This window comes from Muntiacus reevesi, chromosome 12 (assembly GCF_963930625.1).
Source record: "Muntiacus reevesi chromosome 12, mMunRee1.1, whole genome shotgun sequence".
In the NCBI taxonomy this organism is placed as follows: domain Eukaryota; kingdom Metazoa; phylum Chordata; class Mammalia; order Artiodactyla; family Cervidae; genus Muntiacus; species Muntiacus reevesi.
The window spans coordinates 16950614-16975397 of record NC_089260.1 but is presented as its reverse complement, the minus strand read 5'-3'; the positions used below and the strand labels follow the sequence as shown (position 1 = coordinate 16975397).

The 24784-nt window shown below is 41.6% G+C and overlaps 1 long non-coding RNA gene across 1 annotated transcript in view; it reads right to left on the bottom strand.

Annotated features, from left to right (window-relative positions):
- LOC136144935 (uncharacterized) overlaps nucleotides 1–24784 on the bottom strand; it is a 122327-nt gene that overhangs the window by 80143 nt on the left and 17400 nt on the right. The window contains exon 2 of the long non-coding RNA XR_010658659.1: nucleotides 5312–5415. This is a non-coding gene — a long non-coding RNA (uncharacterized lncRNA). The remainder of the gene's footprint in view (nucleotides 1–5311; nucleotides 5416–24784) is intronic.

The following is a 24784-nucleotide window of genomic DNA, read 5'->3' as shown; positions in this document are numbered from 1 at the left end:
GCAGGCAATTTCATTGCACGCAACCCGCCACGTGGACTTAATTTTCTCCCTCTTTGTACATACTCTTTGCCCCATCACAGGAAGCTTGCTTTCAAATTCAGCTAGGATATTGTGACCGCCTTGTCCACTCTTTAGCAATAATGTAACACAGGGGTGCAATCAGGCAAATGTTGCCCTGTAATTAATTCCCTTGCTGAAATATAATAAGATGTCACAGAGGAAAATTCTGCTAGACGTTCTGCTAAATGTAGCTGAACATAGCCCAGGGCTACTGAGTCCATTCTTCTCAGGCACAGTTCACCTAGCAGAGTGCTCTGCCAAATACATAGCTTGGAAGTAGATTTATTTAAGCTACACCTATTACGTACAATTCATTCATTGCCTTGTTTCGGAACTTGGGTTGGGTTGGGGGTGGGATGAGGTGCGGTGGAGAGGCTGGGCTTCCATTTGATTTTTTTCAGCAGGAATTTGTTATGCTTTCCTTGTATGATAAAATATCCCCCAAAGACAGTTCTATAATTGGAAAGCAGGAGTACCGTGGAATCCATTCTAAGTTGATTTATTATTTTTCATAGTATGAAAGGGTAATTTGGCTTTATTTTTTAACATTCAAATCTCTTTTAACAGGTTATATTGACCACTCAGATTTTTGGATTTTGTGATTTTCTTTTTTATATTCATTACTTTCTAGAAATTCCTTTACTAGCTGATTTTCAAAGTTATTTCTTGGAGTAGGTGAAATGTTTCAGAAACCAGGAAGTCTTTCCTCAGTCAAGTTCACGGATAATTTGATGTGTTTTCTTAGGGAATTTAGGTAAGATTTTATTCAGAGTATTTGAATATTTGAGATAGGGAGGAAGGAGATGAGCTGGAGGCGAGTCACTACTTGATGGCAGGACACAGTGGGAAAGTCCAGCATTATTTTTTTCTAAAACATGAAATCCTACTCATGTAGGACTGAGAAAGGCATGTCGTGTAGAATTATTTTTTCTTCAGGAACTCATTGTTAGAAGATCAAGAAGGTGTGAATACTACAAGCCCATCCACTCTCATGGTGCCTGTTGTTTGGTTGACCCACCATGTCCTCTTGCCCACCTCCAATCATGACATGGTCACTCTCTCAGTCTCTGCAGCTAGGAAACGGCTTCCCAGTTGGCTCTAGTGGTAAAGGACCGATCTGCCAGTGCAAGAGATGCAACAGACGCTGGTTCGGTTCTCGGTCAGGAAGGCCCCCGGAGGAGGGCATGGCAACCCACTCCAGTATTCTTGACTGGAGAATCCCATGGACAGAGGAACCTTGCGGGCTACCATCCGTGGGATCACACAGAGTCAGACACAACTAAAGTGACTTAGCACGCAGCAGGCATGCATGCATCTAGGAAAGGCCATGTGACACAGTTACATGAAGAAACCATTTGCTTTCTTGGTAAAAGAGGAAAATGTTGTCACTGTGACCCACTTCTCCTTTTCTTCTTTCCTTGAAAGTTGTGTAATGCCTGGAGCTACAGCAGCCTTATCATCGTGTGATGATAAGGAAAGATGAGAGAACTGCAGAGGTATTAACATATATCACTGAGCTGAGCTGATGAATCAACATCATTAACTGCCTCCTTCTACCCTTTGGGTGTTTGGAGAAATGTAAGCCCTGTTTGTTGAAATTACTTCTAGTCAGATTTTTACTGCTTGAATGCACTGATCACTGATACAAACAATTTATGGAAAGAACTTGATTATCTACTCTTCTTTACTAATATTTACTCTAGCATTTCTTCCTGAATATCCATCCTCTATCTCTTTTTCTCTCTCCTGAGGATTTCAGTACTAAAGTCGGTTTTCATTGTCCCCACAGTTTCTTCTCATGGAAAGAGAGGTTTAAGTTTTCCTTTTTTTGCATGTGGTGGAGAGAGATGTACAAAATCCATTTTGAAAGAAGTATATTTGTGGATAGTTCTATTTTCAAAATCTAATGTGTATTGCTGCATTTTAGATAAGCATGTTTCCTGGGGCAGTTGCAACCCACACATGACAGAACCAGTTGATGTAGACGCATAAAGGGAAACTGTGACTGGTCTGGAAGCACAGAGCTGTCTGACTATGGGCCTGGTTTGCACATGAAGACAATACTTTCAGAAACCCATAACCTTTAGCAACCTCAAATGCTAAAAGCAAAGTGTGAAGTAACCAGAGGTGAAAAAAAAGAAAAATGAAGCCTTATTATTGAACTTTGCTACAGTACTATACCTTTAATTTTTTTAAAGAAATTTACATTTCTTAGAAGAAAAAAATCTCTATTTTTAATCATTTTCAAATGAATGCCTTGAATACGTGCTTCTGGTCTGTTTAAGAATGTCTGAGTGGCTGACATATTGTTTTGTCTGTCAAGGATATTGTCCATTGTATCATGTAGTTTCCTGTTTATGAGGGCCCTTGGGGAATTTTTTCTGTCTGATCATAGAACTGAGAATATTTATAGCTGAGCAATAGGTTTATTTTTATCTCACGAATTGTAGTTGATTTAATTGTCAATGGGCTGCTGATTTTTGTTTTATTGGATGCTTAAAAAAAAGTTATCTAAAATGTACACAAATCTCATAACACTAGTTCCCATTTTTTTTTTAAAAAATTGTTAATTAGGTCAGGTTTTGATACAAAGGCAAGAATGACTCTGGCTAGTCATGTACCCAGCGCCTCCACTTCATGTTTCCCATTGACTCAGAACATGCAGCGTTAACTAACATTGCATGAATTTGATTCATCACTACCACCAACTTTAAGAATTTTTTACCGTAATGATAATGAACAAAGGTTAGTGGGCATTTAAATGAACAGTTCCAAATATATATAATTATATAATATATATAATGAACAGTTCCAAACATCATGATTGAAGTTTATTTTTCATTCAGGTCAAGTCCAGAATGAGTGCTCCTGAATAACATATAGCTCTCTTCCAGCCCATACCCCTTGTACCTCATGGCTCTGCCCACTTTAATGTACTGCTTCCAAGACTGCCCTGCTGCTCAGCGTCAACCCTGCAGAAAAAGAAAGATCCTGGATGATGAACCCTGGGAAGGTTTTATGGGGCAAGCTACTCTTATTTCATTGGCCAAAAGTCAGCCCCATGGCTACACCTAACTGCAGGAGAGCTGTGAAACCAAGTCTGGCTCTGTGCCCAGAAAGAAGGGAAAGCAGGTGAGGTGAGGACCCAGCTGGTTCCTGCCACAGTGAAACATAATGAAGTAAAAGATACAGAGAGTTCTATAACCTGAAGAGGGATGGAAAATTCAATTAAATCTAATCACTTGGCGAAAAGATAGGCTACACCCCAAGGGGGACTGTAGAATTCTATGTACCCAAATCATGTGTTAAAAAATGAAAGAGGCTGTGATAAAAATAGGGTAAGGGTGAATTTGAAAGACACTCTGGGACACATGGCACACTCCCCATCTGGTGACACAGTAGGCAGAACCAATCCAACTATGACAAGCAGCTCAGTGTGTGAACCCTCTGCTCTGATAGAATCATCCTGGGAAAACTATCCTAGTCTTATATATTTTACTGAGTCTTGTATATTTTACTGAGATGGCATGGCAGTTCTCAATAACTCCAACCTGCCTGAAATGCCTTTCTGCTCACCTTGGCTGGTTAAAGTGACTTGACTTCCATGAAAAAGATGTAGAAAAAGTGTGCAGATGGTGAAGGCAATCAAACTTGTATTATTACTTTCGTGTTAAATTTTAGGAGTAAGTTTTCTAACCAATATGATCATCAGTTTGTGTGTGTTATTTAAGGAGTTTGAAATGTTTAAGAGAATTTAACAAATTAACCTTATGATTTTGTTTTGAAATGATAAACTTGTATCGATTTGTGATTTTCATTTGAAATAATTGAATATGTTCATAGTGTTTGAATGTTTAAGAGAATCCAATTTACAACCAGTATAAGTTAGTTTTATTAGATTTGTAAGAGTTAATTGATATGTAGAAAGATTTTACTTGCTAGGTCTCATAAGTGTTGCCCCGTCAGGCATTTGAAATATTTCAGATAATCGAATATATTAAATTTGTAAGGGTAGTTGAAAAGGAATTTAGGAAATTTATTTACATGTATAAAGGTGACCAACTGAGGAAATTCAATTTTTTTTAAATATATAAGTTAATCGAACACTAATCAAACAACAAAAAAACAATGGTTCACCTTTTTACATAAGTCACTGTATTTACAAATAGAATTTGTAAGTTAGATTTACAGGTTAAGTTTGAAGACTTAGGTAAAATAAAATTTTCAACTTTAATGAACTGAATGTTAGAGTAGATATTAGTAGTTCCTTTTACTCACAAATTTCTCACATTTAAATAGGTAACTGACAGGAGTAAAGAAGAGGAAAACGAGAGAGCAGTAGTCATTTAATAAAAAGCAAGACCAACAACATTTTAATTTGTTTCTTTTAAAGAAAGATGTCTAAAGTAGTCATATTCATGGAAGCAGAGAGGAGAATAGTGGTTGCCGGGGACTGGGGGAAAGGGAAAGGGGAGTTGCATTTCCAACTGATATGAAGTCTCAGTTATGCAAGAATAAGTTCCCGGGCTTCCCTGCTGGCTCCGTGATAAAGAATCCACCTGCCAGTGCAGGACACACGGGTTCGATCCCTGGTCGGGGAGGATCCCACATACCATGGAGCAGCTAAGTGCATGGGCCACAACCACTGAGCCTGTGCTCTAGAGCCACTGAGCCCCAACTACTGAGCCCACGTGCAGCAACTACTGAGGCCCGAGTACCCTAGAGCCTGTGCTTTGCAACAAGTGAGGCTGCTGCAGTGAGAAGCCCATGTGCCGCAACTAGGGAGCGGCCCTGCTTGCCGCAATTAGAGGAAAAAAAAACCCACACAGCAAGGCAGCCCCAGCACAGTCAAAAATAAATAAATGATTTTTTTTTAATGAGTAAGTTCTAGACACATACAGCACAACACTGTGCCTGTAGCTAGCAATACTGTTTTGTGCTCTTTGGTCAAGAGGGTAGATCTTGTATTAAGTGTTCTTACCACAGTAAGAAAAAAGAATGATTTGCTTAAACTTCAGTATTTTTTCAATTATTTCTCTGGTTGGTACAATGATTCATTTCTTCATGGCTATAGTTAATATATGTTCACCATCATAAATCTACTTTTAAAGCATTTAAACATAGGAATGTTACTTTTCTGGGATTCTTAACATTCCCATTGGAAAACCAATTCTGTTTAAACCACAGAGCCCATTATATTACCTAAGGGTGTAGGAAAGGGCGTAGAATGAGGGAGGAAAGCACAAAATACCTTTGACACCTTTTCCCCAAGTGCCAGGGGGTCTTTCCAGGTGACGCAGTGGTAAAGAATCCGTCTGCCAGTTCAGGGTTCGATCCCTGGGTCAGGAAGATCCCCTGGAGAAGGAAATGGCAGTCAGTTCCAGTATTCTTGCCTGGAGAATGCCATGGACAGAGGAGCCCGGTGGGCTACAGTCCATGGGGTCACAGAGTCAGACATGACTGAGGACACACACCCCCAAGTACGAGGTGCAGCAGCAATATCTCAGAGGAAACTCGGGTTGGATCAGGAGGGCGAAGCTTTTCATGGATCCGGGAGGCCCGCCCAGGCGTTGTTTTCAGGTAGTGGGCACTCGAGCACCGTGTTGCAAGCTGCAGAGCCCTCGGAAGGGTCTTCAGGCGTCGGTGGCTGAGGTGGAAAGCAGAAGGGAGAGGTGCTGGGGAGGAACTACAGTGCAAAGCGAACCAAGGGAGTCGACTGCTGGAGCGCAGAGCCGGAGGGACGCAGGGTGGCAATTCCTCAGAGCTGTGTTTCCGAGTGAGGACAGAGTTTCCATGAGGCTCACATTGTTGGTTTACAGTTCACTGAATTTAACAATGCAATGATGATAATGGATTTACTTCCCTTTTGAAAACAACTCCGAGAGAGAGTTAACGTCAGGGTCATGAAGACCTGGATGAACCAATGCTCTCATTGCTTTAGATAGCCTTGGCCCTGGAGTCAAACCCAAGAGTGAAGGGATTATTATGTCTCAAGGTTAATCAGCATTAAGATAATAGTCTAGGATGGAATCTTCACTTTGAACATTCTTTTCATTAAGATCTAGAGAATAATTTTCTGCTATTATGTAGTTACAACCTCTTAGCCATGCTTTTCAAAAACATGATCATTTTTATGACACTATGGCAGAGAAAACCAGAGAAGCCCCTGTATCCAATTTTTTAAAAATCTCCTTCAGGACCAGAACTCCTAGTTTTTCAGATGGAGATATGGGTACTTAGACAACACACCTATGTTTCCCAGCTTCCCTGGCTAGATGTGGCCCTGTGGCTAAGTTCTGATGGATGAGATGGGGACAGAGGTACCTGTGGCAGCACCTGGAAGTTTACCTTACAAAGACACCCAGTATCTGCTCTTCGTGTTCTTTTCTCCAGTCCCTCTGCCAGGACCCATTCTGGACCATGAGGAGGTTGATCACTCTTGGGGATGACAGGGTGGGTGGCTAAGGACTGCCTGGGGCCTTGAGGACTTTGAAGAGCCTTTCACACTAGCCCTGGATGGCCGAACTGGACTGTCACCTGAGACAAAAATAATCTCCTATTTTGTGTCAACCCCTCTTTGGGGGGTTTTCTGTTACTTGTAGTCAAACTAATCATCAGTAAAATGAAAACTAATCATCAGTAAAAAATCTAAATTCTGTTCTAGTATCTCTCACTCACCCTGTTATAAATTATCTTCATTTTCTCTCCTCATTCATTTCATTGTCTTCACAATTTGTCAAAGGCTTTCTTTTCCAAAAACCACACTGTTTCCTAGCATAGCTTTCTCCATCATTCTTGATATACTTCTTTGATGGTGTCTCGTCTGATTAAAACATATTTGGTGGTTGAACATCTCCAGAAGTTCATAGCCTCATGACTTAAAATACTCTGATAGAGATTTTTGCAGTTGAAAATTTATAGCTTATATCAGATTTACTTCCTAATTACATTCTTCTACCCAGTCAAACCAACAGTCCTTTACCTCATCTATTCTGTGGCTCAGGAAGAAGAAGCATGTCGACATATTCAGGTCAGACTACTCTGCTTATGGTCTTGGGTATTGAAAGTGGTCATTCCCTGATTTCCTGCTCACATAAATTTCCCAAAACTCACTTTCTCTTTTTGTGAACACACACCTCCAATCCGTTCCCCTAATCTGTTTTTCCTTGTCTTCTGTTCCTAAAGGCCATTGACAGCTGTCATTCAACTTGCACTGAATCACAGTGCTCCCAGGTCTCCTCATTTCCAAAGTTTTCTTCAATTCAGCAGACCTTTATTGATGCATTGTCTCATGCCAAGCCCTACACTAGGCTGTGGGGATATAAAGAAGATTAAAGCATAGTTTCTGCTCTTGACAGGAATGGTGTTTAGCTTCCTCCTTTCTTGTTGTGTACTTAACACTCCCTCAATTATTGGTCCACATGAATAGAGCCAGGTTTTTCAGGGGTGGGGGCTACACCAGGTGACCCTACTGTTCAAGCTGACAAAAGACATTCAGATGAACATCTATCAGGGGAAACAGTGGGGCTCTCTCACTCCTCTTTCTTTACTTCAATAATTTTGTGTCAGATAGGCCTAATTTGACTTTTCTTATATGCTACAGGAGAGATTTCAGAGAGAAGGTACTTGCTTGTTGCTTTGAAACAAAATGAAACTTGGATCTAGGGCACTTGAACCAATGGATTGACTCCTATTGTTTCACCCTGACAGAATTATTCAGGTATCTTGCACGGTAACCAGGTATGTAAAAGAAGGTCCACCATCAGGAATAAAAGAGTGATGGAATAGGGTGTACCAGTAGTCCCAGGGAAATCTAAGTTGAGGATGGGGTGGAAGCTATGAAAATAAAGATCCATGAAAGGCTGTATTTCCTTTCCCCTTCCCCCACCCCTCCTGGGTTTTTACTCCTTATCTTTGATCTGGAGGAAGTATCTATAGCTCTTCTCTGGGGAGGAGGAAGTCCATCAAGGCATCAGTGTTACAATTTCTCTAGCTAAGCCATCTCCACATGTGGTCCCCTCTTCACAGTTAACACTCCTAAAGGTATTATCTTCTGGTTAATCTCTGCAGTTAGCACCCACTAGGTCTATATGTCCTCCCTGTGAACCTAATTTGGGACTTTATTATGCTTTTTAAATGTCTCTCTTCTTTCCTATTCTGAGTTCCATTACAAAGTCTTCCTCTATGCACTTAGCCTTGGGCGGCACCATGCCTGATCCTGGCCTTTCCCCATCAGCCGCTAAGCATGTGGGTGGGGGTGGGGGAATCCAGGACAGTCCCCTCAAACGAGAACAGACAGGAAAGGGTGAAAGTCAGGGAAAATCCTCCTGGAGACTTTTGAGATTTCTTGAAGTTTTTTTTTTACCTCCTCAGCGGTTGTCTTTGGGTATATATGTATGGTGTATATATGTATGGGTGTGACTCTATTTCCCCTGTGCAGTGAAAGTGTTAGTGGCTCAGTCGTGTCCGACTCTTTGTGATTCCATGGACTATGTAGCCTCTGTCCATGGAATTCTCCAGGCAAGACTACTGGAATGGATAGCCATCCCCTTTTCCAGAGAATCTTTCCGATCCAGGGATGGAACCCAGTCTCCCACATCTCAGGTAAATTCTTTACTGCCTGAGCCACCAGGGTGGTGGCCTTTAGAAATAAAAATGACATTGTATGCTTGTCTCTGAAACAGCAGAGGGTGAAACTGAGGGGTGGGATTCATCCCTCGACACTATTCTTAAGGTCAGTCTAAGCCAAAACACGGGCTGTCAGTGAAGAGTCATCAGAACCTTAGGAAGAAGAGGGAAGCAAGAGGCATCCCTGGGACTTGCGTTATCAATAAGAATGGGAGGGCTGAGAAAGGACCCTGCTTGGGACTGAAAAGAGAGGGTTTTCACCAAAAGAGAAGCCCAGCTCCCCGGTACTTCTGTGGCATTATAGCAAGACTTTGACATTTCTGCACATTTGTAGAGTACATGAATGAGAGTCCAGGTACTCTAGAACAAGACTTTGGGGCTCTCTCCTGGAAGCACTGCTGGGTTTCAAATCCAAAGGCTAGGATTCAAGTCTTGGCTCCTGAGACACCTAACTGTGTGATCGTGAGTCTACTTTTATATTTTCTGACTTCTTGGTTTCTTCCTCTGTGAGGGGTAATAATACCTGCCTGCCTCCTACCCAGTCAACAGGTATCTGTAGCATACAGTTACACTCCAGGTACCAAGCTAGATGCCCGGAGTAAGCAGCCTCTCATAGCTTATGCTCTACTTTGAAATTGGATGTGAATAAGTAACTGTAAATATGATATTGTCCCAGTGGAAAGCCTCCAGGACTTATGGACACATTCACCAGGGTGCCTAACCTAAGCTGCGAGGTCGGGGGTGGGGGGCGGGGTCTTCCTTGGGCAAGCAGTTTGAGCTGAAATGCAAAGGATGAATAGCAGTCAGACAGATGGACCTAGAAGGTGAGACCTGGTCACAGGAAAGAAATAGCGGTGAGAAGGTTCAGGGAGGGAGAATGTTACCTGTTGGATCAAGAAGAGGGCAGAGAAACCGGGAGTGCAGAACTACATGGGGAAGATGGAAGAGATAGTGCTTAGCCTCATGGGCTGCAATAGATGGATTCTAAGGGAGACAAAATGATAATGAAGTGCTAACATTTCTTGAGTCGGGTATCCTGGTCATCACCTTACATGTATCAGCTTATTATTCCCCCAGCAACCCCAAGGTCACTATTAAATGGTGCAGCCAGAATTCAAACTCAAACTCCTGGCCCCTTCCCACTATAGTGTGCCTATATAAAAGCTCTGCAGACTCCAAGGCAGTATGCCAACGTCACATACGGAGAGTTTAGACCCTTCAGAAGGATTTATTTCTCCCTAATCTCTTTTGGATATTTCTATTTTTGAGGAAGGTGTTTCCCAAGGCCACCGAGAATGTAGAGGGGGAGGAATGAAATCAGCTTCTGTTTAAAGAAACTTCTTTTAAAGGAACAAATGACTCTTGGTCAGGCTGTTTCTCTCTGGTCAACATCCTGGCAGGAAACTTCCAAGCACAAGAGACTTGAGAAGGAAGGAGTGTTTTCTTTGCCTCTAATTTGACTTCCTGTTTTGCTTTCCAAAATTTGCATAGATTTTCTTAAATGCTCTTAGGAGAAAGTGGGTTGTTTTTTGATCGTTTCCATGAGACGAGATTTTCGTTGGTAGAGATCAGCCATAGTAATTGCATGGGACTGGCCAGCTTGCGTTGCCTGGATGTAACTCTGCCAGCTCCTCTCTGAAGGCTATTCTGTGCCCCTCCACCTGTTCACTTGGAAATACTCCTACCTCTGTGCTCTCACTCGGGCCCCACATCTTCCTGAGGCACGTGGTCAAGCTTATTTGTTCATATGCCTGTTGTTCTACCAACTGTCAGCTCCTTGGAGGCAGGAACTATCTGACTCATCTGTCCATCCCAGTGCTTACCTCGTGCTTGGCACATAGCAGCCACGTCATAGATGCTTATGGGGTGAAAGAGCAAACAATGACTGCTTGACAGGTCGCAGCCTTGACGTACTGCCTACTCTGACAAGTGCTATGCCCATGGGCTGCATGCATCGTCTCATTAAAGTCCTACAAGCCTGCTGCGCAGTTTCTCTTACTCCCTACCTTTCAGATAAGGCAAACCGGGGCTCAGGAAGCTAAAGTGGTTCCAGGAGTCCAGCTCAGGTGTTCTTTCCCACCACATCTCTTTGCCTTCTCCCCTAAAGTGACAGATGGAGGAAGTCAGCAGCTCAGAACGTTTGCTGATCCTAGCTAGCACTGGCGAGTGTTTAGAAGCTGTCTCTTATTTTGCTTTGAGCAAACTCCAGCAGGATGAAGTCATGGAGACAATAACTGCCCTGATTTTCTGCGATCTCTCCTAGGTGAGGCAGCGTGGAGTCAGGGGAGGAAAGAGGCTGTAGGTCCACCGGGCCAGGGTTCGAATCCTGACTCTGTCACTGCCTGTGTGGCTCTGGCAAGGTGTTCAACAGCTCTGTGTCTCTTACAGAGGGACAACCACACCTCCTGCCTGGGAGCGAAGAGTCCATCAGGAGTTTCAAGCAGAGGGGTCAGCGCCCTATGAGTGCTGTGTGTATATGGTAGCTGCTTTAGTGTGAAGATGCTGGAGAGTGCTGATGTCACTGCATCGGTGGCCCTGGCTGACCCTGTCCTCTAGTTTTAGCAGACACAGGGCATCAGGTCGGCTCAGTCCCTCTGCCTGCACCACCCTCGCCCTCACTCACTCAGATGGCTTGCTCCGTCACGAGACATCTTCCCTTACCTCCTTTAACCCAGCTGTGTGGTTTGGTTGATGTTTGCTTATTTGGTGATTGAATAGTTGTTGGTTGACTTGGTTGACTGATAGAGGGGGATCTTGGAATCTTAACATAAGCCAGGGGCTGACAAATTAGAATCTGTAGGACAAATTTATCCCTCCTTTTGATTTGGGGAACTAAATAACAGAGAGTTTTACATTTTTAAATGGTTGAAAATATTTTTTAAGAGAATACCATTTGGGGATTTTCCTGGGGATCCAGTGGTTAAGACTCCACACTTCCAGTACAAGAGGTGTGGGTTCAATCCCTGAGCGGGGAACTAAGATCCCACATGGCACACGGCATGGCCAAAAGAAATTTTTAAAGAGAGAAAAAAAAGATTAAAAGAATACCATTGTATGAAAATCACATAAAGTTCGAACTTCAGTGTCCATAAAGTTTTACTGGACACAGCCATGCTCCTTTGCTTACATTTTGTCTACAGCTGTTTTCTTGGTACAACAGCAGAGGTGAGTATTTGCAACAAAGATTATATGTACCCTAAAGACTAAAATATTCCTATCTGGCCCTTTGCAAAAAAAATTTTAAAAAGTTTACCCATCTCTGGTATAAGCAAACAGCAGCAGAAATACCCTACCAGAGGAATACCCCCAGCAGAAATACCTCTTCCCCTTCCCTGTCTCCACCCTATCCCCCATACAGCCTCAGGTCAGAAATCTTTTTCCATTAACAAACTGCAAATACTCCCTGAGAACTTTACAGAGTGAACACCATTCTTCACACTTTGATTTTGCTGGACAGAATCACACCTGAGCTCAGTGCAGAGGAGATAAAAAGAAGGTATATGTAAATAAGGAAGAGAAAGAGAGAAAAAGAAAGGGAAGTGGGGGCAGTGAGAAGGGTAAGCAAATTTATAAAGAAATATGTTCCAAACAAGAAAATCCATAAAAAGCCAGGGAAAGGGAAAGGGTTAGCAGATATGTGTAAATTCCCCTACCTTCTCTGCAATTGACACAGTTCTATCATCTCTTCTTCAACAGGTTTTGGCAAGATGGCAGCAAGAGGCAATAACATCAATTAGAGAAAATGATTAATTTAGAAACTGTTGTTGACGTAATCTGTCATTTATTCAACTAAGGAACTGACCAGCTGACAAAGACAAACTCAAAACTCCTAGTAAAATTTTGCTGTTGCAGCAAATGAGCTAAGGAGTCAGGTGTCTCTACCAGAAGTCACTGAATCCCACAAAGAAATAGTAGCAACTTCAGCAGTAAAGACTTAATGTTAAAAAATTATAATAATCAACAAGAAAAGCCTATAAGGAATAATAAGACAAGGATATTATTTTTTAAAATAGAAATTAAAAAGTCTACACATTCACTTGATTAACATAATTCTTATTTTATTGATAGAAAGAAAAACCCCAGTGATGGTAACACAAAAGAAGATCTGGTTTCATCCCTGGAGCCTATGTAACTCATGGCAAGTTTTCTAGACATAGACATGTGCGTGCATGCATGCTAAGTCACTTCAGTCATGTCCAAATCTTTGCAACCCTATGAACTGTAGCCCATCAGGTTCCTCTGCCAATGGGACTCTCCAGGCAAGAATACTGGAGTGGGTTGCCGTGTCCTTCTCCAGAGGATCTTCCCAACCCAGGAATTGAACCTATGTCTCTTAAATCTACCTACAGTGACAGGTAGGTTCTTTACCACTGTCGCCTGGAAAGCCCAGGAATACACATAGGGATTGTTAGAAAGCAGAATAAGTATAGTAAGGCATTTCTCCTTTTTAAGACAAAGACCAGAGATGAAGACCCTAAAAGCACAAGTGTTTGCCAAAGTCGAGTCCCAATGGGCTTTGTGCTTTCCCAAGTATGCATTTGATACAGAGGAGAAATTTAATCTAAATAGAATTCACTGAGGGATGTGGAAAGCTAAAAAAATCTCATTTTCTCACCTTCAAGGAACTTGCTAGTAACCAAAGAAGATAAAAACAAGAAAGCAGAAAAGCAAAGCAGTACAAGCAAGAAGATACAGGTACTCCAGTGTTCACTGCAGCACTATTTACCATAGCCAGGACATGGGAGCAACCAAAATGTCCATCAACAGATGAATGGATAAAGACAGAGTGGTACATATATCCAGTAGAATATTCAGTTCAGTTCAGTTCAGTCGCTCAGTCGTGTCCAACTCTTTGCGACCCCATGAATTGCAGCACGCCAGGCCTCCCTGTCCATCACCAACTCCCGGAGTTTACTCAAACTCATGCCCATTGAGTTGGTGATGCCATCCAGCCATCTCATCCTCTGTCGTCCCCTTCTCCTCCTGCCCCCAATCCCTCCCAGCATCAGGGTCTTTTCCAATGAGTCAACTCTTCGCATGAAGTGGCCAAAGTATTGGAGTTTCAGCTTCAGCATCAGTCCTTCCAATGAACACCCAGGACTGATCTCCTATAGGATAGACTGGTTGGATCTCCTTGCAGTCCAAGGGACTCTCAAGAGTCTTCTCCAATACCACAGTTTAAAAGCATCAATTTTTCGGCACTCAGCTTTCCTCGCAGTCCAACTCTCACCTCCATACATGACCACTGGAAAACCCATAGCCTTGACTAGACAGACTTTTGTTGGCAAAGTAATGTCTCTGCTTTTTAACATGCTATCTAGGTTGGTCATAACTTTCCTTCCAAGGAGTAAGTATCTTTTAATTTCATGGCTACAATCATTATTCAGCCATAAAAAAGAATGGAATAATACCATATGCAGCAACATGACAGACCTAGAAATTGTCATGCTGAGTGAAGTAGCTCAGACAAAGAAAAACAAATATCATATGATATCACTTATATGTGGAATATAAAAAAATGGTACAAATGAACTTATCTACAAAACAGAAATAGAGGTGTAGAAAACAAACTTACTGTTACCAGGGAGTAAGCAGGGAAGGAGGGATAAGATGGAAGCTTGGGTTTGACATATACTTATTACTGTATATAAAATAGATAACTAATAAGCACCGACTGCATAGTACAGGGAACACCGCTCAATACTCTGTAATGGCCCATACGGGAAAAGAATCAGAGTATATATATAAACTAATTCACTTTGCAGTATATCTGAAACTAACACAGCATTGTAAATCAACTGTACCTCAATAAAAATTATTTTTAAAAAAGGCAGTACAAGCAAAAAGATGAGTACACTGCTTGCAACATTGTCCATGCCCTGGTTCATTCAGTATTTGCTTGTGTTCTTGCCCTCCCAATCCAGGGGTCTTTCATCTCCCATTTAGAAGCATTTGTTCACAAGTTTATGCAGAAACTGTAAAAGGCACCCCAGTGGTTGATTTCTACCAATTAGATAGCAAAAGGGGGAAGAGGAAAATTAAACTCTTTCTAATCAGCACTTCTCCAAACTGCTAAGATCACAAAAAAAAAAAAAAAAAAACAAGCTAGTCGGAGAAACTGTCACAGCCATGAAAAGCTTAAGAAGCCACAACAACTAAATGTATCACTGTGTCATGGATGAGGTCCTGGAACGGAAACAGGATATTGGGTAAAAACAAAAGAAATTCAATTAAAGTATGAACTTTGATTAATAGCGTATTAATATTGATTGATGGTGACAAATCTATCACAGTAACAGAAGATGCTAATACAGAAGAAAACTGTGTGCAGGGTCTATGGGGACTCTGTGCACCGGCTTCACAACTTTTCTGTGAATCTAAAACTGATCTAAAAAGTAAAGTTCATTTTCCCAAAGAAGGAATTATTCATTCAGTGAACATTTAGAAAATGACTCTGAGTCAGGCACTCTGCCATGCATCTCACTTGAAGCCTGGAATTCTGGTGAATTTGCATCCTCCAAACTTTCCAATTGTCTCATCGCAGGAAAGGTTACAGGAGTCATCTGTCTCCTTGACCTTGCAATAACCAATGTCAGTGTTTTACAAAAGACAGTTAATTCACTGTGAGATTTAATGGTTGCTGCAGAGGGGACGGCAAAAGGGGTAGTCTTTGGTTCAACAAATTTCAGAAAAATTGTTGTTTAGTCACTAAGTCGAATCCGACTCTTGTGCGACCCCATGAACTGTAGCCCGCCAGGCTCCCCCATCCATGGGATTTTCCAGGCAAGAGTACTGGAGTGGGTTACCATTTCCTTCTCCTAGATATCTTCCTGACCCAGGTATTGAACCTTTGTCTCCTTCATTGGCAGGCCAATTCTTTACTACAGAGCTATGTTGGAAGCCCTCAGAAAAATTAGATTAAACCAAATAAATACATTTGCTTATAAAACCTCTCAGAGCCTTTATTTTGCTTATGCATATTGTAACTATCCAAAAAAAAAAATCTATATAATGCAGCATGTCCCCAATTTATTTGACTGTGAAACTTTCTTATTGCAGAACCCTTTTGGGGACTAACTTCCTCCAGATCATACTTTGGAAAACACTGTGCAACCTAAAAAGAAGACTAAAATAGCTGAAATCTGCTAAAGGAAAGGCTTAGTACAGTGAATTTAAAACAAACACAATGAAAATGATCTCATTAGTCATTACTGATTTTTAACTGGTTGCCTCAGGGATCTCAAGAGCCAAAAATTTTGCCAGACTAATTGCTGAAAATTTTTCGTTTTATGCTCAAGGCCTTAAACAAGAGCCTAATGGACTGTGTATCTTGTTAAATGTAACTGCATGAGGAAACTATTAACATTAGACTCAGTTGATGTCCTCCATGGCTAAACAAAAGGCATTTGTAACTCAATTCTTTGAAAAGCTACACGAATTTGAGTGGGCAATGAATATTTGGTCGAGATGAGTCAATGCCGAAATGAATAAATCCTCCCTGTTTTGGGGAACAAAGACAATTCCGTCACAAATAGCTACAGACACTCTAAGGTACCTTGGACAGCTAGAATCTTAAGAACTCATAAATGGAAATTGTACATTCTATTCCTTGAGACATGCAACTTTCTGAATCTAAATTACATTTTAATTTAATCAGTTTAGGCAGTTGTATCTCTTCTGCAGAGATTAAAATAATAATAGGCTCAGACCTGGCAGAGTTTTCTTGCAAATTGGTTTCAAAATATAACAGATGACAGGCAATAAGACTTGAATCTTGACAACATGGGCTTTGTTATGGGATACAGATGTAGCATTTTTACCAACCTCTGACTGCTTTTAGCACAGTCCTTGAAGAATTGGAAAAATCTTGCTTGAGATGCATAAAAGTGGCAGAAAAGTAATTGTTAAGGAACCAGAAAAACTGTGGTAGTAGAATAAAGTAAGGCATCAGAATTCAGCATAAAGGGTGTGAAAGAGATGGAGGGTGAAAGAGATCAATTTGAATCCTAGGTCCATCCCGTTGAAGCTGAGATATCTTGGGCAAGTGAATTTTGGAACTGCAGCTTCCTTATCAGAAAAACAGGAACAATAATGTCACCTTTGCACAGCTTTTGTAAATAACAGAGATAGTGCCTGCAAAGTAACTTTTACAGTCCTCAACACCTCCTATACCCTTGGTAAATGTTAATTCTAATAAGAAAGTGCTGGCTCAATCTTAAACAGCAGAGGCTTTAGCAAGGATTCAAGTGAGTACTGCAGCACCACCACAGAATAACTGGAAACCACATTTATAAGAAGCAGAGGAGGGAAAAATGTTTTAGGCCAGCTAAAAATGAGTGCTGTATGGAAAGAACAGCTTGATTTGCATCAGCAGAGGCTTTTTGGAAGGCAGGCAAGACATAAACTTTTAGCCCTTTGGCATATCTGAACTCAATTACAGTGGTTCTGCTGAAGTCAGGTTTGTCACATGGGCTTCTCTGTACATCTCACTTCAAAACCTTCTAAAACCAGTACCTTCCTAGACTCAAACAAGAAAACTATTGGAGCCTCAAAAATGAGACAATGATAGGGAAGCAAGAAAATGTTTACATATTCAAATCAGCAAAGCATTATCCTTTTCTTGGCTAACAGGGAAGCTTCCTCACAGTACCACTGAGATGACTCCCTCCTTCCCTGATGGCAAAGCTTATGCTTAAAGCTGCCCAGATGTAGACAATGATGAATAGCAGTTCCTGCAGATACAGCACCAAAGGAGAGAAAGGGTGAATTTTATGGTACTTGAATTATGGTATTGAATTGTATCTCAATAAAGATGTTACTAAAAAATATGTAGTAGTAAAAAAATAAGTAGTAGATCTGCCGCAATTAAGTAAAACTAGGTTTTTCAATAACCATTTATATATACTGAGTGCTTATTAAGGACCAGAATTTTTCTAAGTATTATCCATGTATTAATTCATCTGACCCTTGTAATTACCCTGTAAGGTAAGCACTCTTAGCCCCCACAGATAAACTGTGGCTCGCTTCATATCACACAGTAGTAAATGGAAGCATTGGGATCTGATCTCAGGCCATCTGAATCCAGAGCCCTATTTCTTAACCAACTCACCACTTATGATCTTAACCACGATACATACTATGCCATGCTGCTTTCTTGAATACATGGAGTCCATTACTAGAACACAGTTGTTTGGAATCCAATTCAAATACTACTATATATTCTAACAAAGAACTGCGGTGTAAGAGGAAGTTAATATTTAACTCCATATAGTTGTATATTTGGCAGAACTAAATAATATAATCAAGAATCATCAGCCTACAGTCAAAGCCTGGTTTGACAAAATATGAGAGGTTATAAAACAGAGCAAGTCATTACAGACGAAAACCCCTTCCTGCCTAGGCTGATAGATGTTTGTCATTCTGCCGTATGCCTGGTTAAATTTTTATCAGGAAGAAAAATGATGCAATTAGGGAAGATGTAAATTACACATCCTGTAAACATTTAGTAGCCTAAACAAAGTGATTTGGCATCAAGATAAAATAGAAATATCTTCAATAACCACTTTGATGTGTAACTGCCGTTAGAATTTCATCATATGACCAAAAGAAAAAAGGACCTTTTCTTTTCTTGGTTTCTATTTAGTTAGTTAGCTAATTTAGTGGGGAAAATTGAAGTCTAAAGGAGAAATGAAGGAAGATTTCAATAGCATTTTTTTTTTGTCTTCACAAAATTAAAGGCATATCATCTGTTAAATGGGACATAAAAGAATAAGGTAGTAACAGTTCATGCTTTATAGTAATGGTGACATTTCTTTGCTCTTTTGTTTTGAAATTAAGTTCAAGCGTCCTGGTTGACTAACAGTCACACAGCTAATGCTTTGTGCCTTATAGGCTGCATGAAGTATAGTCTTTTCAGAGATTGATGGTGCTAAAAGTTTCCTACATACAAGGATATATTATCACTTTCATCCTGTGCCAAGGTTTCATAGGCTACTAGGACAGCAGCATGGAGTAAAAATTACATCAGAACAGGCTAGCTGGCTTGGAGGTATACCTGGATTAGAATTCACATTACAAACAAGAGCAGTATGCCGGTGAGCTTCTCTCAAGGACATGGAAAAGAAGAAAATATGGCAACAAGCTACTTACTGATTGAGCTTCTTCCATTGCTTTCTTCCAAATCTCTTTTATCCAAAAGCCCAAGCTTCATCTCCAGCAAGATGCATTTCTGATGGCTTCTGACATCTGTTCTACCCTTCACCACCTCTGGGCATTGGTCCAAGTTGTCCAGATCCATGGAAAACTTGTCTTCTTTCTACTAAACCCCATTTCCCCATCACCACCCTCAACACACACACACACACGCACATTCTGTGCTTTTTCTTCTTCATCTCACCACTGAACTCACTTAATTCGAGGAATTTATCATTAGCTATCTTTCTCATTCATTTGTTTGATAATTTTGTTCAGCCAAAATCCACTCATTTAGAACAAAAACTATGTGCCAAATATTTCAAAAGCAACCTTTAAATGACATTTCTTCTAAGCAGTTTTGCAACTACCATGGCGAACGTGCACATTTATATGATAACTCAGTCACACTCTCTGTCCTGGAACTATATAGATAGAGGCTTGCTGGATATTTGTATCCTCAAGCCCTCTGGACTCTGGCGCACAACTGATAATAAATTCGAGTTAACCTAAGAAAAGACCGGTGCTGCCGAGAGCAGCTATTCTAGCTACACATCACAGCAAGAGAAAGTAAATGCACTTTGTCTCACATTTCTGAGCCATGCTGATCCAGCCGACTTTTGACTCATCCTCTTCACCCAAACAAACATGGAACATTTATCCCCAACACACAACCACATACCCCACTCAACTTCAGCCAAAAAGAGGAACACTGAAGTCCAGAACGCTAGTTTGTCGTTTAATGTACTTCTCGTTAACTGTGAATTAAAATGACGTCTTAGAACATAGAGACAAGGAAACAGGTTTTAAGTCCCAGATCTGCCACAAATCAGCTGTGATACCCTGGGCTAGCCACAGCTTTTTGGATCTAATGTCCTCATCTTTAAGATGAAAATGCTTTCAGAGGCTTCTTGAGAGCATGAAATAAGGGGCCGCTATAAGAAAGTGCTTTGAAAATGACAGAAGTCTCCAGAAATGTTGATGAACCTCTTACTGCCATCAAAAAACCCACAGCAAAAAAAAACCTGATTCCACATTGATGACTCAGACCTTTAATCCTTGCCGATCGGCACTAGAATTTAAAATCGAACTTTGCAAAAGACAATCATAGCTGACGTTCATCGCAGTCACTCCTGCCTCAACCCCCTTGCAATCAGCCTTCCGTTCTCACGCAGCTGTACCCAGCCAAGGCTGCCATGAAGTTAACTGGCCAAATCTGAGAACTTTTTTCCTTGCCCATCTACTAGTCATTTATTGCTTTCGATCAATTTTTCTTTCTCTACCTCAGAGACACGACCACAGGGTGCTTTTCCTAGGACTTCTCAGATTCACCTTCTCAAGTCTTGGTCTGCAATTTTTTTCTCCTTCCACCTCGAGCCTGTGGCAGTCTTCCATGTCTTGATGGCCATTCACCTCGTAATCTGTCCACTCTCACCGCACATCCGCACCTACCGTCGTGGCTTCAGTGACCACTGTCTAAGCAAGTGACCCCCATTCATAGCGTCAGTCCTGATGGCCTTCTGGATGCTTCTGGATCCATGCCTGCTGGATGCTTCCACATGGATGGCCTACCAACCCCTTGACCTTGTCACGTCTAAACCAGAACTTACTCCCCCATACTGACTCTTCTTTCTGCTTTCTCTCTCCCTTATCCCTCATGTGGCGTTTAATCCCTTGATCCTGGCAGTTCTTTCCAAATACCTTGGGCGTGTCCTAGTTGTTTCCTGGGCAGAGTTCCACATCTGTCTTGTCCCCAGAGTGGGCTGTCCTTACTGATAAAAAGGGGGAAGGACACTTTTGATTTGTGACCTGGTGTAATTACATACTGGCTTTTAAAATTTCTGAGAAAAAAATCTAGGTGATAAATTTCCGCTAAGCATGTTTTTATCCATTGTCTTAGGTGCTAGATTTGAATTTATTATGATGATTGGGAGTAAAAAGAGAGACTAAAAGATTATATAATATGTGGTTTTCGTATCAGCAGATTGGGGACAATAATGGTTTTCCCCCAGGTATTCATGGCAAAGATTTTCCAGTTTTGGAAACTTTTGTGCTGTGCTGTGTTTAGTCGCTTGGTTGGGTTTGACTCTTTGTGACCCCATGCACTATAGCCCACCAGGCTCCTCTGTCCATGGAGATTCTCCAGGCCAGAATACTAGGGTGGGTTGGCATGCCCTCCTCCAGGGGATCTTCCCAACCCAGGAATCGAACCCAGGTTTCCCGCATTGCAGACAGGTTCTTTACCGTCTGAGTCACCAGGGAAGCCCTTGTAAACTTCTACTCAATCCAAATTGATGCCTACTTCCAAGTGGGGCTCCAGAGTCCAGGTCTTACAGATGGGGTCTGTTTTACTCCTAGGTGTCTAGGTACCCAGTATCCCCCATTAAATTCATACCTGGCTGCCCACCTCAGTGTCCCTGCCTAGTGAACACACCAACCCCAGCTAAGCGTTTCTTTTTTTCTGCCATATGCAACCCACGCATCTGCTCTGTTGTATTTCTGGAACACCTTCCAGGTGTCCCTGCTGCCATCAAACCTCCGCCTTCTGCCTCAGAGAGAAGGAACATGCCTGTAGTTCTATTCAAGAACCAGAACTTCAGATGCCCCCAAAGAATGCATGAGGGTTTGATAGGGTCATTTTGAATCTGTCTTTTGATGCTACCCATATTTTAACATTTGCCCCCTATTTTGTAACCCTAAAAGGTAAATCATATAACTTTCAGCCCCTCTTGATTACTAAACAGTGTGTCTGGTAGAGGAGGCAATCCATCTCTCTAGCCCTCCTCCCGGACACCTGTTCCTTAGGAGGCCACACCATTCTTCATGAGAAGTCCAGGCCACCCCTTACCATTCGACCTGATTTGGGGTAAGACTTCTTCTCACAGTCATGTTATTTGGTCCTGTGCACCCTGTTTCACTTCTCTTGAAGGAGAAATTTTGGCCCACAGACCAGCTACTGCTTCCTTCTCTCACTCCAGCTGCTTCCTCTCTTCCCCCAGAGGATCTCTCCAAGCTTAATGAATAAATTCAGCCCCAAGACATCTGCCCCTCTTTTTTAGAGGCTTTCATTACAGCTGCCTTTCACCTAAGCTTTCACAACAACAACAAAATGCCGCGATACTCCAATTCATTTGCCCCCAGGAACTCTCTCCAGCAAACTGACGCTGTTGAATTAACTGAAGATGCCTGTCTCTCTAATGTGTATTCTTGGACTATTGGTCTATCACTGTCAACTCCTTTGTGCTAGATTTTTATTCAGAATTGTAGACATAGCTGCTGAAATATCAACAGCAGCATTGAGATATAGTTTATCTGCCAACAAAAAAAGAGGCTCATAGGGAAGAAGGACAGGCAATCAGGAAAAGGAAAAGTCCCTGGATAGACTTGCTTCCACCTGAAGAATAGCCTGAGTTAGGACAGATAATCACAAGCGGGTTAACTGGGGCACCAGCGGGATGGATCTCCTTTCATACTAATTCACAAAGATGTTTATGCCCCAGTTACCATGGGAAACATTTATTTATTTCTTTGGGCTTTGAGGTTTATGACCTGGTTTTCAGTTTACCTTTTCTACCTGGTTTATAGCCTCCATATTCAAAAGGTTGGGGCAATTCCATTTTATTCAAGGCAAGGAATGATCTTTCAGGACTACTCCTAGATGAGAGTCAGGAGTGGTGGGAAGAGTTCTGCTTTTTCCTCTCTCATCTCCCCACTCTTCCCCACACATCCCTGGGGTCCTCCTGATTGAAGTCGAATTCTCCTGTCAGTTCTTCAGCCTTGGGCATGGTCAGACAGGTTTTGCACTATGTTAAAATTGAAACATCATGAGAAGAGATACACATTAAATTTTATTAACTAGTCATTTGCATCTTGATTTTTAAAAATTTGATTTATTTCTTTTTCCTTTCCCACAGAGCAAGTTTTAAGAAAAAAGAGCAAATGGATCATGAACGCTGAGGAAGAACAAGTGTCATGGAAGAATCTAGAATCCAAGTGCCTACATCACAATCTAGCTAAAAGCAGGATCACAGGGATTTCTTTTTTCCAGTTCTGCCACATCCCCTTGGTCCCATTTGGTACCCAAAGGGCAAACAGCTCACTGCTCTCATCATGATCTAAGACATAGGAGGAAGAAAAAATAAGTGAATTGCAAGTGGGGAGCCAAAAAAAGATCAAGTCAGAGGTTTGGGCTGAGGTGCAATTCCTTAAGTGCAAACTTATTTTCTTATTAGTCAATAATCTGGTGCAAGTTTATGTTTTCAACCAGTTTTTGTTGTCAGAGTTACAGAAACCAAGTGATATACAACAAAGACACAGTGATTCTTAGAGTGAGAAGGGAAAGGAGGAAGTAACCCAGTGGCCATCATCTTGGGACATTGAGTTTTGATTTTTGATTAAAACTTGGCACAGAGATTTCTGCAATGTGAATGGAAAAATAGCCATTTCAGGACTGCAGGCAGTTTTCAGCCTTATGAACAAGGAGATCTACAGGAGCCAATCAGGGCTGGCTATATAATGTGTAGGGTCCAGTGCAAACCGAAAGTGCAGGGCCATTGTTCATTAATTTGTAAAAATTCCAAAATGGTGACAGCAGAGCATTAAAACAAGCACTCCTTCTAAGTATGGGCCCCGTGGAATCACACAGGGCTGTTTAATTATTCAAACATGGAGTGCAGAACCTCTTCTCACATGGAAATTGTTGCGGCATGATTCCAAGGAGCTAAACTGCTCTCTGTAAGAATACGACTTTCATAAAAGCAGCAAGCTGGACTGTTTGACTTACCACCACATCCTTGAATACAGGGTAGGTGCTCACTAAATATTTGTTGCGGGGAAAAATGAGCAAAAGAACATAAAATAATTTGTATGCAACAAGTAGCTGCCTCATTACAGATTTGTGTTTACTTTCAAGTTTCCTCTGCAAGAAACTGACCCATAAGTGCAAGTAAACCATCACCCATGCTTATGGATATTCTTTAGGAAACATTTACTCGAGAAAAACAAGGTGCTGTTTGCATTAAAGGGTTTGAGGATAATCTGAGCATAGGTGGGACCCTGGAGTTGAGAGTGTAGCCCCAGTTGGGAGCAGGCTCTTCTTATCACTCCTGAAAGGAACCCAGAGCCTTTCTTTCACCTCAACCATTAGAAGCATCAGAAATGGGTCTTGGGACATTGGTACAGGACCAGGCTTAAGACGATGGGCACTGCAGTCAGACTAGCTTGCTTATTACCTTATTGGGCAAGTTACTTAATCTTTCTGTACCTCAGCTTTCTAGTGTCTAAAATGGAGGGACAGTAGACTGTCCTCTTTACAGGTCTGCTTGAAGTATCAAAGGAGTGTTACGTGTCAAGCCCTTAGAACAGTGCCTGGAACATGGTGAGTGCTATCTAGGTATTTGCTGCTTGCTATAACCCTCTTTGGAAGGACACCATCACCTATGGCAATGGTGAGGCCCCTTCACTTTGGGAAGGTCATGTACCAACTGCTATATTTAAAATGGATAACCAACAAAAACCTATTGTATAGCACATGGAACTCTGCTCAATGTTATGTGCTAGCCTGGATGGGGGCTTGGGGGGAATAGAGGAGAAGGGATAAATGTATATGTGTGACTGAGTCCCTTCATTGTTCACCTGAAACTATCACATTGTTAATCGGCCATACCCCAATACAAAAAAAAATTAAAATTAAACAAAAAATAGTGAGGCCCCTTCAAGTACCTTCCCAGACAGTAAACACTGATGAAGGGAGCAGGAACAGAAGAGAAGCAACAAGCTGGCCGCTGTCAACTGGCAAGTGTGTGAACACTTCCACCCCCCTCCCCCACCTTAATGAATTGCCCTAGATTACCAGGGGAAGAGGGTTCTTTACTTGGTGGGGTCTTGGGGTGAGGGGATATCACAG